General features: G+C 34.8%; 1 pseudogene; it reads right to left on the bottom strand.

Annotated features, from left to right (window-relative positions):
- Positions 1 to 214: 214 nt before the first annotated feature.
- Positions 215 to 6421, bottom strand: LOC132046043 (TMV resistance protein N-like; annotated as a pseudogene).
- Between the last annotated feature and the right edge of the window lie 3902 nt (positions 6422 to 10323).

The raw sequence follows: 10323 nt of genomic DNA, 5'->3' as shown, positions 1-10323 counted from the left end.
TGCAAGCCGCAAGATGCCAAGGCACCCCGACCACGCAGAGGTCTTTGCATATATTTCAGTAGTTAATGCAATTATGTTATCCAATCCTGAAGTTGTGCACTCCTTACTGTTTCTTTGCAGCTCGATGAGTCCCTTTTTCTGTTGATTCCAACGTATTTCAAGCTTCATATACATACTATGACTTATATGGTACTTCTGCTATTAAAATTCTAACTGAAAAAGCAATACAGGAACTTTTAGTAGAAAAATATTTATTGTTTTTCTTTCCCCCAGTCGTTTATTTTATCAAATGTTGTTTTACTCCCTCTATATTAAATTGAACCTCCACGCTTAACTTGGTACAGATATGAAAATGGCCCCTGCAAAAGTGTGTTGCCAAAGTTATAGCAACAATTATTACCTTTCGACTAAAAAGTGTTAAACTGACTCCTCCCACTAGTTGACAAGAAACTTCTGTCGTTTTCCTCAACATCATCAAACTCTTGCCCTTGCTTAACCAATTGTTGATCAAACTGCGGGAACTGCCGCTTAAACTCCTCAGCATATGCACTGGCCTGAAAAACCCACCAAAATCTTACTTCATGGAGGAAAACTAGCTCTGCAACTAATGCAGAACATAGTTAAAACAACTCACCCTAAATGGTTCATGCACAACATGAATATGATAATTAATTATTTAGGAGACAGCCTAGTCCTTCAAGTTCAAATAATTGATTTGTGAGTACTTTTAGGCTAAGTTGCTCGGACTCTCCAAAATTGTTGCCGCACCCGTGTCGGATCCTCCGAAAATGCACTACTTTTGGAGGATCCGACACTCACTCTTCGACATTTTTGAAGAGTCCGAGCAACATAGCTTTTAGGTACAAATTGAATTAATGTCGCATGATTCCAGGATTTGGTCTAAGCATAGAAAATGTGAACTTGTTTTTAGCCTTTAACTCACCATGGTTGATCATGGTTCAACACAAGCGGAGATAAGATGGAGAATCAATAGCCGAAACTCATTTTCGATATGTACATCACCCATTCATGAAACAAGAAAGAGAATAGAAAGGAAAAAGAAACAAATGAATGAGAAGAAACATTTATTGGTTTTGGGAGAAGAATTTGCATATTATATAAAAAGAGAGAAGATAATGTCACTACCAACTCGAACAAAAACTGAGTCATGAGATATATACCTATATTTAAGCTAAAATCCCGGGCTTGCGGGACAGAGCTGCAAAGTTTCTGAAGAGACTTGCTGCTGCAGATTCTCAAAAACACAGTTCCCACGAATATTAGAAATGAGACCTTTGTTTCTTAGAAGAGGAGCAACTGGCGTCATTGGTCATGGAGTGATGGTGTTCGCTACTATCATATCTGCTCCTCCTTGTCCCAATGCAATGCTGCTTCATTCCTCCGAAGAATCCATACTCCTTCATTTCATATTTATAAAACAAACGAAATCCATACTCCTTTATTTCTCCGAAAGTTAGTCTAATGTGCCCATAGTCATTTGGTGTTTTTCCATTTGCCTTAGACGTATCCCATAAGCCAGCAAAAGGTACCAAGAAAAAATGAATCTTAGGTTCTGCACCACATTCTGAATGGTTGGATAAGGCAAGTTTCTGAGTGATCCACGACATCCCATCATTACAAAAGGGAACCAAGTGAGCCGTGGTGTCAATTAATCTGCCAGAGTAACATACAGCAAATCCCAAGAAGTTATCATGTACATACCAATTTTCAGGCAAATTGACTGATACACTTGTACCAGTTCCCCAATGGTGGAACCATCTTGGGATGTTGTTCCCAGTGGTAAATAGTACTCTTAGTGATAAGGAATCTGAAGCAGAGATGTCATGCTGCAATGATGAGATATTCTGAAACAACGAATTACAGATCCAATCATTGCTCCAATCTGCATATATTGTATCTAATTGTTGTGGAAATTCTGGCAGCTGTCTAAGCCTCGCGCAATCTAATAAGTCCAAGGTTCGAAGAGCACCAAGTTGGGCTATGCTTCGAGGCAAATGCTCAAAATTATTTCCCCTGAGATTCAACGTTTTCAAAGAGGATAAGGATCCAATGTCTTCCGGAAGTCCTCCATTTTTTAGGTTGCAGTAACTGAGATCCAGCATTACCAATGAGCGTAATCCTTCACTCACCTGAGGGAACACAAAGTACACTCCATCTCGGAGGCCTACTTCTGATTTTTTTTTGGCAAAAGTCAAGATTGCAAGCTTGTTCAACCGGATAATGGAAGACGGAGGTCGTGAAATTAGAGTACATCTGGCATCAAGACATTCCAAGTTTTCTAAATCCCCTATCTCTTCTGGCAAGCTTTCAAGTTTCGAGCAAAGCAACACATCTAGACTAACCAAACTTTTCAACCTACAAATACTGCTTGGAAGCGTTACAAGGTTTTCTAAACCTCTCAAATCTAGGAACCCTATCCCACTCTTTAACTCCAAATTCATGCTTATGAGGATTTCTGGAAATTTTTCTAAACTAGAGCATCCCTTCAGATTCAGATATTCAAGGGAATCGATGCACAGAGCTGGAAACGTCTTGAGGCTTTTACAATTACTCAATCCTAATGAACATAGGTGTTTGAGAAATCCCAGGGAATGGTGAACCTCTTTAAGTTTAGAACAACATGACAGATCCAAACACTCTAAATTTGGCATCCCCGTGAAATCTGGTGTTCGCAACAGGTTTTCAGAGCTGCTGAGATCTAGCTTTCGTAGACACGGCAAATGCTGCTACTCAGAACACAAAAAGAATGAGATAGGAGAACAAGATATGCCAGGTAAAAGAATTATCATAAAAGAGTTAGGGTGCTGCCCAGGATTTAGATTTGGCTAGTAGGCTACCTACGAATCTAGAAACTATGCCCTGTCTTTTCTTCTTTTCATCTTTTATTTGTGGGCATCAAATGACCTTTGCGTTCTGGAATTTTAATTGTTGCTAGGGTTCCTAAAAGGTAAACAAGGACTACGCCTCAGTCCCAAAGAAGTTGGGTCAGCTATATGAATCCTCATTCATTCATTTAAGCTCATATCATATGATCATCATACTAAATAAAAGGTAAAAAGCTCAAATATGCCATCAAACTATTAGAAATGGCCTATCCATGCCACTCGCTAATAGTTGGGGCGGCAATGGCATTATATGCCCAACTATTAACGAGTTTCTACATATGTATTTGACCACAAGAAAAATCAAATTGAATTCAGCTATTGTACCTTTGTCCAGTCCATAAATGACGCAGCGAATTGTACTGGAGATCAAGATGAACAAGCTTTTTGGGTTCAAAATTTTCTGGCAATGATTCCCAAGGATAGTGATCAAAGGCAAACCAACGCAAGTTGTTGGGCAGGTACTCAGTGAAGTCATTATGTATATGGAAACCACCATACAATAGACCCTTGTGGTCCGGCCCTTCCCCGGACCCCGTGCATAGCGGGAGTTTAGTGCATCGAGCTGCCCCTTTTTTGATATGTAATATTCTAAGCCTTATCATATTGTTCATGGCTTTCTTGCTAAAGCATAGCTGGTCGTGAATATCTTTTAGCCAAATTGCTTCCATTGACTTGGTCCCCTGGTAAAAGGATCATTAGTCCACAAAATATAACTTCAAATGTCTGTATAAAATCCGAATGCCAGTATGACTACTTTGTCACTCCTTGCAATGTCAAATTTCATCATATTTTGAACTCTTCTTTATTATTGCACTAGAAGTTCTTGAAGAGCTAGCACCATTAAAAAAATTGAGGTACAATATTAGTTAGGGCTTTTTTAAGAAATATGTTGGGTAAGAGAAATACTTTGCTCAATACATTCTATAATTCTACTTTGTAATAACATATTTTCTAAGAACTTCTTTAGAGTCAAGTCGAAAAGTTTTTCATGTTGTGATAGAATGAAATTGTATTTGAATTAGTACCACTAATTATCATCTTTTAAATAAGGAATAATCAATGATCAAGTGAGTTCCGAACCGCTAATTGGTAAGGTAAGCTTTGACCCTCCTTGCTTGTATTTTTCCATATGAGGATTTTTATTATTAAAAGGTTAACAGGGTAAATATCTGGGTGATATCAGCTTAAAAAAGTATTGATTGAGTTAGTATGTAAAAAATATCGTACGAATTTCAAGTTAATCCAAGGAATGAAAGTTGGATTAAATATATTAAGCTGCTACTAGACTAACTCATGGCTTAATAACATAAGATAAATGAATTTTGATGTATGAAAACTAGAATTGAATATTATTGCATTGCTTAGCCTACTTACTGCATTGTTGACCATTACTTCTTTGAAATCTTCAGCGTCCCATAGTCTGCTAAGTTTGCCCAGATCCTTTTGCATTTTCACCACATATTTACCCATCTCTTGTATTAAGTCATGCATTTCAATCGTATTATTTTCAGAGATGAACACAAGAGATTTTTCAATTAGGACATCCAATCCAGATTCAGCTTCAAAATCACAGCTGTTAAGGATTTGCATGACAATTTTTTTGCCATATCCTCGGAAGAAACATGCCATATCTAGAAATATCTTTTTCTCTTCAGGTTCCAAACCATCATAACTAATTTTGAGTTTTTCAACAATTTCTGAACTAGAGTTTTTCTTTATTTTGTCCACAGTTCTTCTCCACTCATTTATGCCTCTCCTATGCAGCAAAGAACCCCACAACTTGAGGGCTAAAGGTAGGCCTTTAGCATGATTTACCACCTCCAACGAGAGCTTCTTTAAACGCCCATCCGGATCTTGTTTTCTGAAAGCATGCTGATTGAACAATTGTGTAGCTTCATGATTAGGTAATGGAGTCACTTCATATACTACTGCATCATCCTTCTTTATCAGATCTCTATTTCTAGTTGTTACAACAACTCTGCTGCCATTACCAAACCAACCAACATCACCTGCTAAATACTCCAAATGATCACCTTGGTAGAACAAAGTCTGCTCCGAATCATGTCCTTCCCATCATACTTATTATTGACGTAATCATCTTTTCTTCTTAACAGTTCAGAGAGAAGGGTATTTTGTACAGAATGCAGTTGATTCTTTTTGTCATTTTCTTTAACATCAGCAAGAAAAGAAGCAGCTTTAAATTGATAAGAAAGAGTATCAAAAATGGCTCTTGCTATTGTCGTTTTACCTACTCCGCCCATTCCCCAGATCCCCACTATCCGAACATCATTGATTTCCATATCAAGTAGGGACTTTAATTTCTCTACATGAGTATTTATTCCCACAAAATCTTGCAAAGAAGATAAAGAAGCACTCTTGCATAATTTGAAAGAAATGTGGTCAATGATCTGTTGAATATTCTCTGATTCAATCCTACATAAATAAGAAGATTGATTGTGGAAAATGTAAGAAAGTCAAGTTTAGTAGGTATTTCATATTGTTAATGTTCAGAAGGGTATTAATTAAATAGGAAACATAGTAGTTTAAGTATGAAAGTGGCAAAAATTGAATGTGTTCTCTCTAATTAAATTGATAGGTATAGATTCTTTGTTCTATAGTAGAAGAATATATCAAATTTGAATGGAAATTATTAAAAGCAACTATGTGTTAATTCGAATGGAAATTTAACTCACCCGTTATTGATATTAGCCCCTTTGATCTGGGCCACTTCAGTTAAAGCTGCCCTCCAACCTTGCACCTTCTGCATTCCCTCAACATCATCCTTATATTTTGATTCGTGTTCGGAAAATGCGTCTGCAAAGCTCTCACTTTGGTTTCGCACATGTGATGGATCTACGTAATAGAAGACCGGTATGACTGTTTGTCCATATTGACTCTTGCATTCCATGATCTTCACTAGTTCGTTCAAGCACCACCTAGATGTAGCATAGTTCTTTGAGAAAATGACGAGGGCAACTTGAGACTCTTTGATAGCTTTCAAGATTTCTTCCGGGATCGAATCACCATACTCTATTCTTTTCTCATCTTGAAAGGTGAATATTCCTCTGTTTATCAAACCTTCATACAAGTGACTTGTAAAATTTCTGCGAGTATCTTCACCTCTAAAACTTAGAAAGACATCGTACTTCCATCGAGGACAGTACTGAGAATTACTCGCAGCAGAAGAAGATGATGCCATGGATTCAATTAATTCGTTGAAATTTGAAAAGACAAAAGAAGAAGAAAAATGTGTGGATAGATTGTTGCTGTGATATAAGAGATAAATTGATGATATTTGGGACAAAGTTATATGATAAGTTTCCACGAGATCGGGTCTACTCCAATAAAATAGAATTAGAGCTAGTAGACCAGTCAACTGGCAAGCATTAAAGGTGGCACATATTCATTGAATATTATTTCTACTGATGGAGGACCCACTTCTGCACCTTCTGTGGCTCCAAACTCCACTGTAACATGGATACCGTGGACAGCTCAAAGTAAAGCAGATGAAGCTACAAAGAAAAAGTTATATACTTTGTGAAAGGTTTCCACAGTTGGATAGAAATATAAAATTATTGTTCCACAAGTCCAAACACCAAGACCCTTTCTCTTTTCTGCCAAAAATTTGTCTTCTACTGACCAATTAGTGCCTTCAATTATTTTCCGTTTTCCACGAAAGTGGGTCCATGAATGAGAAGAATTAAGTACTTACAATTATTAAAAGGGAGAGAGAATCCTACAAACTTTTCTTTATGTAAGTTACCTTAATAACCCCATGGGAGCCCTCGATAGACTTGAAAATTGGGTCTCTCTTCTGACCTTTTTTTTTTCTTTTTGGGGGAGAAGAGGGTTAAATACTCGGTGACATTTTGCCATTAATAGGTTTTTTTGCACTGTGTCGTTGTTCGTCGAGTCCGGGACCTAAATGACTAAAAAAACAGTGAAAATGAACTAAAATACCTCAAGCAAAAAAAGTGATACCAAACTATTTTTAATGCAGTAATTTATTGCATTATTGGACTTAATTGTAACGGCTTAGTTAAGTCCAATAACACAGTAAATTACTGCGTCATTTTTTTTTTTTGCGGGGTGAATTACTCTATTTCTTTTAAATTTTCATACTTTGGCCATAGATTAACATGTTTCAAGACTTCAGAACTTCAATAATTTATATAGAACTCGATTTTTTTTGTGCGATTAATAATGTAGGCTCAATACATCAAGGATTCGCAAAACTTCGGGTCATCATTTTAGTGGTTGAAAAGTGCTCGAAGTAAGTTTTTGTTTGAAAACTTGTTATCATTAGCTTTAAGTTTATTTTTTTTATTTTTTAGAGTTTAGATTTAAGCGTGTTATTGTTTAGTTATTAATGCTTAACTTTATTTTGAATATGTTACGATTTTTTTATAATTAATTTCGGATTTCACACGAGTTAGTTATAAACGATAACAAAGAGTAAAATAAATTTTATCATTAAGAAATAGATACGCAAAAATATACTTAATATTCACTTAAACTATACAACTTATTTTGTTACTTATAGACAATTGTCAATCGGTCCCACATGTTGTAGACTTTAGAATACCATGAGGCCTAAGGCATATACGATTCCCACCACTCTCGTCATCGTCCTCGTCCCCCTTTCTCCTCTTAATAACAAGATGTTCTACGTCATGATCATCCGCCTTTCCCTTCTTTGTGGTCTTGACAATAAAGTGCTTCTTCTTGGGATCTCGTGAACGTCCGGTCAGATGGGCTCATCCTCATCGGGAGACGGGACCGCAACATAATCATCTTCATCGGGATACGGTACCGTAGGCGCTAAAGGATCAACGTGAAAAAACATATAAAAATTACTACTAATTTTAATTTATATTGAATACATTAATGTTTGTTAAAAATCAAACCTGTGTATCGACAGGTGCATGAGTAGGCCCCTGAGGTGGGCCTGGTGTAGAATCTGAAGTAGTCTCATGGACGGGTGCTGAGAGGCTGAAGCTGAAGCGGTGTCTTGTTAATATAATTATTCAATATAATTAAAAAAAATATATATATTGAATATATTAACGTTTGTTAAAAATCAAACCTGTGTAACGACGGGATTTAGGTTATTGTTTGTTATTCAAGATTTGGTTTATCGTTCGTTTTTTATTTTTTGATTGTAAAAATTATGTTATATATTAACTAACCAGTGTTTTAAAAGGCGTTTTCGGGGCGAGCCTTGGGGCGAGGCGTACCAAAAATGCCCCAGGGCGATGGGTCGGGGCGAAAGTCCCAAAAGGCGTACGCCCAGCAATTCGGGGCGTACGCCCGAGCGTTTGGGGCGAGTGTTTTTTGTTGGGGCGTGTTGGGGCGTAAGCCCAGAAAACTTCTTCAAACTAAAACGAAATTTGTTAAATAAGTCCTTAGTATAATGCCCAAATTCTCAAAAGTCAACATGTAATTACTCAAATGTTTTAAAAAGGAACTGAAATATTAAATTTAAAAGTCAAGACCTTTTTTTATTGCTAGAATGCCTAATATATGTTCTTTTCCAATTATTTATCTTGTCTTTTACTATCTCAAAAAGTAACGACGGTCACTTGTACTTGTAAGTAGCGTATAATAGATTGTTCTAATTAGTTTTTTTGTGGGGGTGGAGCATATATATATATATATATATATATATATATATAGAGAGAGAGAGAGAGAGAGAGAGAGAGAGAGAGACGTATAATAGATTGTTCTAATTAGTTTTTTTTTTTTGGGGTGGAGCATATATATATATATATATATATATATATATATATATATATATATATATATATATATATATATATTACTTATTTATAGTTTTCTTCAAATTTTTACGCTATTTCACCTATTTAAAAGTATTTCTTATAATTATATCATTTTATAAAATACTAAAAATTAAAACCCCATGGGGCTTACGCCTCACCGAGGCAGACGTAAAACGCTCCGCCTTACGCCCTCGTCTTTTAAAACACTATAACTAACTAATTCATAATTAACAATTGCTAACTAATTATTCTTCTAACTACAATTAAAGTAATAACGAACTAATTCATTTAACGAGAAATTATATTAACTAACTAATTAACCATTAATTAAATAATTAACACATAAATAGATAACTACTTAGCACATTAACAATTAACATATGATAAACAATTTGAATGAATAAATTAGCAATTACATAATTAACAAATAATAAGAGATTAATTTTCTAATTAACAAATTAGCATAGAATAAACAGTTAATAAATAGTCTAAGTAAATATTAAGTATATTTTTTTCGTAGATATTTCTTAATGATAAAATTTATTTTACTCTTTGTTATAGTTTATAACTAACTCGTGTGACATCCTAAATTAATCATAGAAAGATCGCAAAATATTCAAAATAAAGTTACGCATTAACTAACAAATACACGCTTAAATCTAAACGCTAAAAAATAAAAATAAACTTAAAACTAATGATAACAAGTTTTCAAAATAAAACTTACTTTGAGTACTTTTCAACCACTAAAACGACGGCCCGAAGTTTTGCTTATCCTTGATGTATTGAGCCTACATTATTAATCGCACAAAAAAAAAATCAGGTTTTATATAAAATATTGAAGTTCCGGAGTCTCGAAGCATGATTAATCTATGGCCAAAGTATGAAAAAAGTGTGAAAATTTAAAAGAAAGAGAGTAATTAACCAAAAAAAATAATAATTAAATAATGCAATAATTTACTACATTATTAGATTTAACTGACCGTTACAGTTAAGTCCAATAATGCAGTAAATTACTGCGTTAAGGGTACTTTGGTATCACTTTTTTTTTGGGGGTATTTTGGTTCATTTCCACTTTTTTTTGGGTCATTTAGGTTCCGGACTCTTGCTCGTCTTCCTATTATTTACCTAAATATGCTCCTCTTTCCTTTTCTCAACTTACTGTTTCTTAAATTATTCATCGTTTGTTAGTTTAATACTTTAATAATGGATGTTGTTGTGACTCCTATATTATAATATTTCTTATCTAAAATGTCATACAGTGCCAAGTGACAAAAGTTATAGTGTACTTAATTAAAAGACATAACGACCTAACCTATTTTAAGTGTGTTTTAATATTCAAACTTGTCAATTGGATTACTATTATTGAGTAAATTTTGTTCAAATTTGCAATAAGATTTATTGCCATTGATTAATTTTACTGTTATTGTAGAAATATAAGTTCTCAACTGAGTTTACTGTTATCAAAAAAATTATTGAATTTTGAAGAAGAACAAGAAAAGAAATAAATAAATAAATTTAGATGAGCCAAGAAGAAATAACGGAAAAGGCTCAAATATGCTATCGAACTATCGGAAATGGCTTCATTTATGCCATTCGTCAATAGTTTGGCTCATTTATGTCATCGCTGTTATCAAAAT

This window comes from Lycium ferocissimum, unplaced genomic scaffold (assembly GCF_029784015.1).
Source record: "Lycium ferocissimum isolate CSIRO_LF1 unplaced genomic scaffold, AGI_CSIRO_Lferr_CH_V1 ctg9201, whole genome shotgun sequence".
In the NCBI taxonomy this organism is placed as follows: Eukaryota; Viridiplantae; Streptophyta; class Magnoliopsida; order Solanales; family Solanaceae; genus Lycium; species Lycium ferocissimum.
This window is presented reverse-complemented; position numbering and strand designations above follow the sequence as displayed.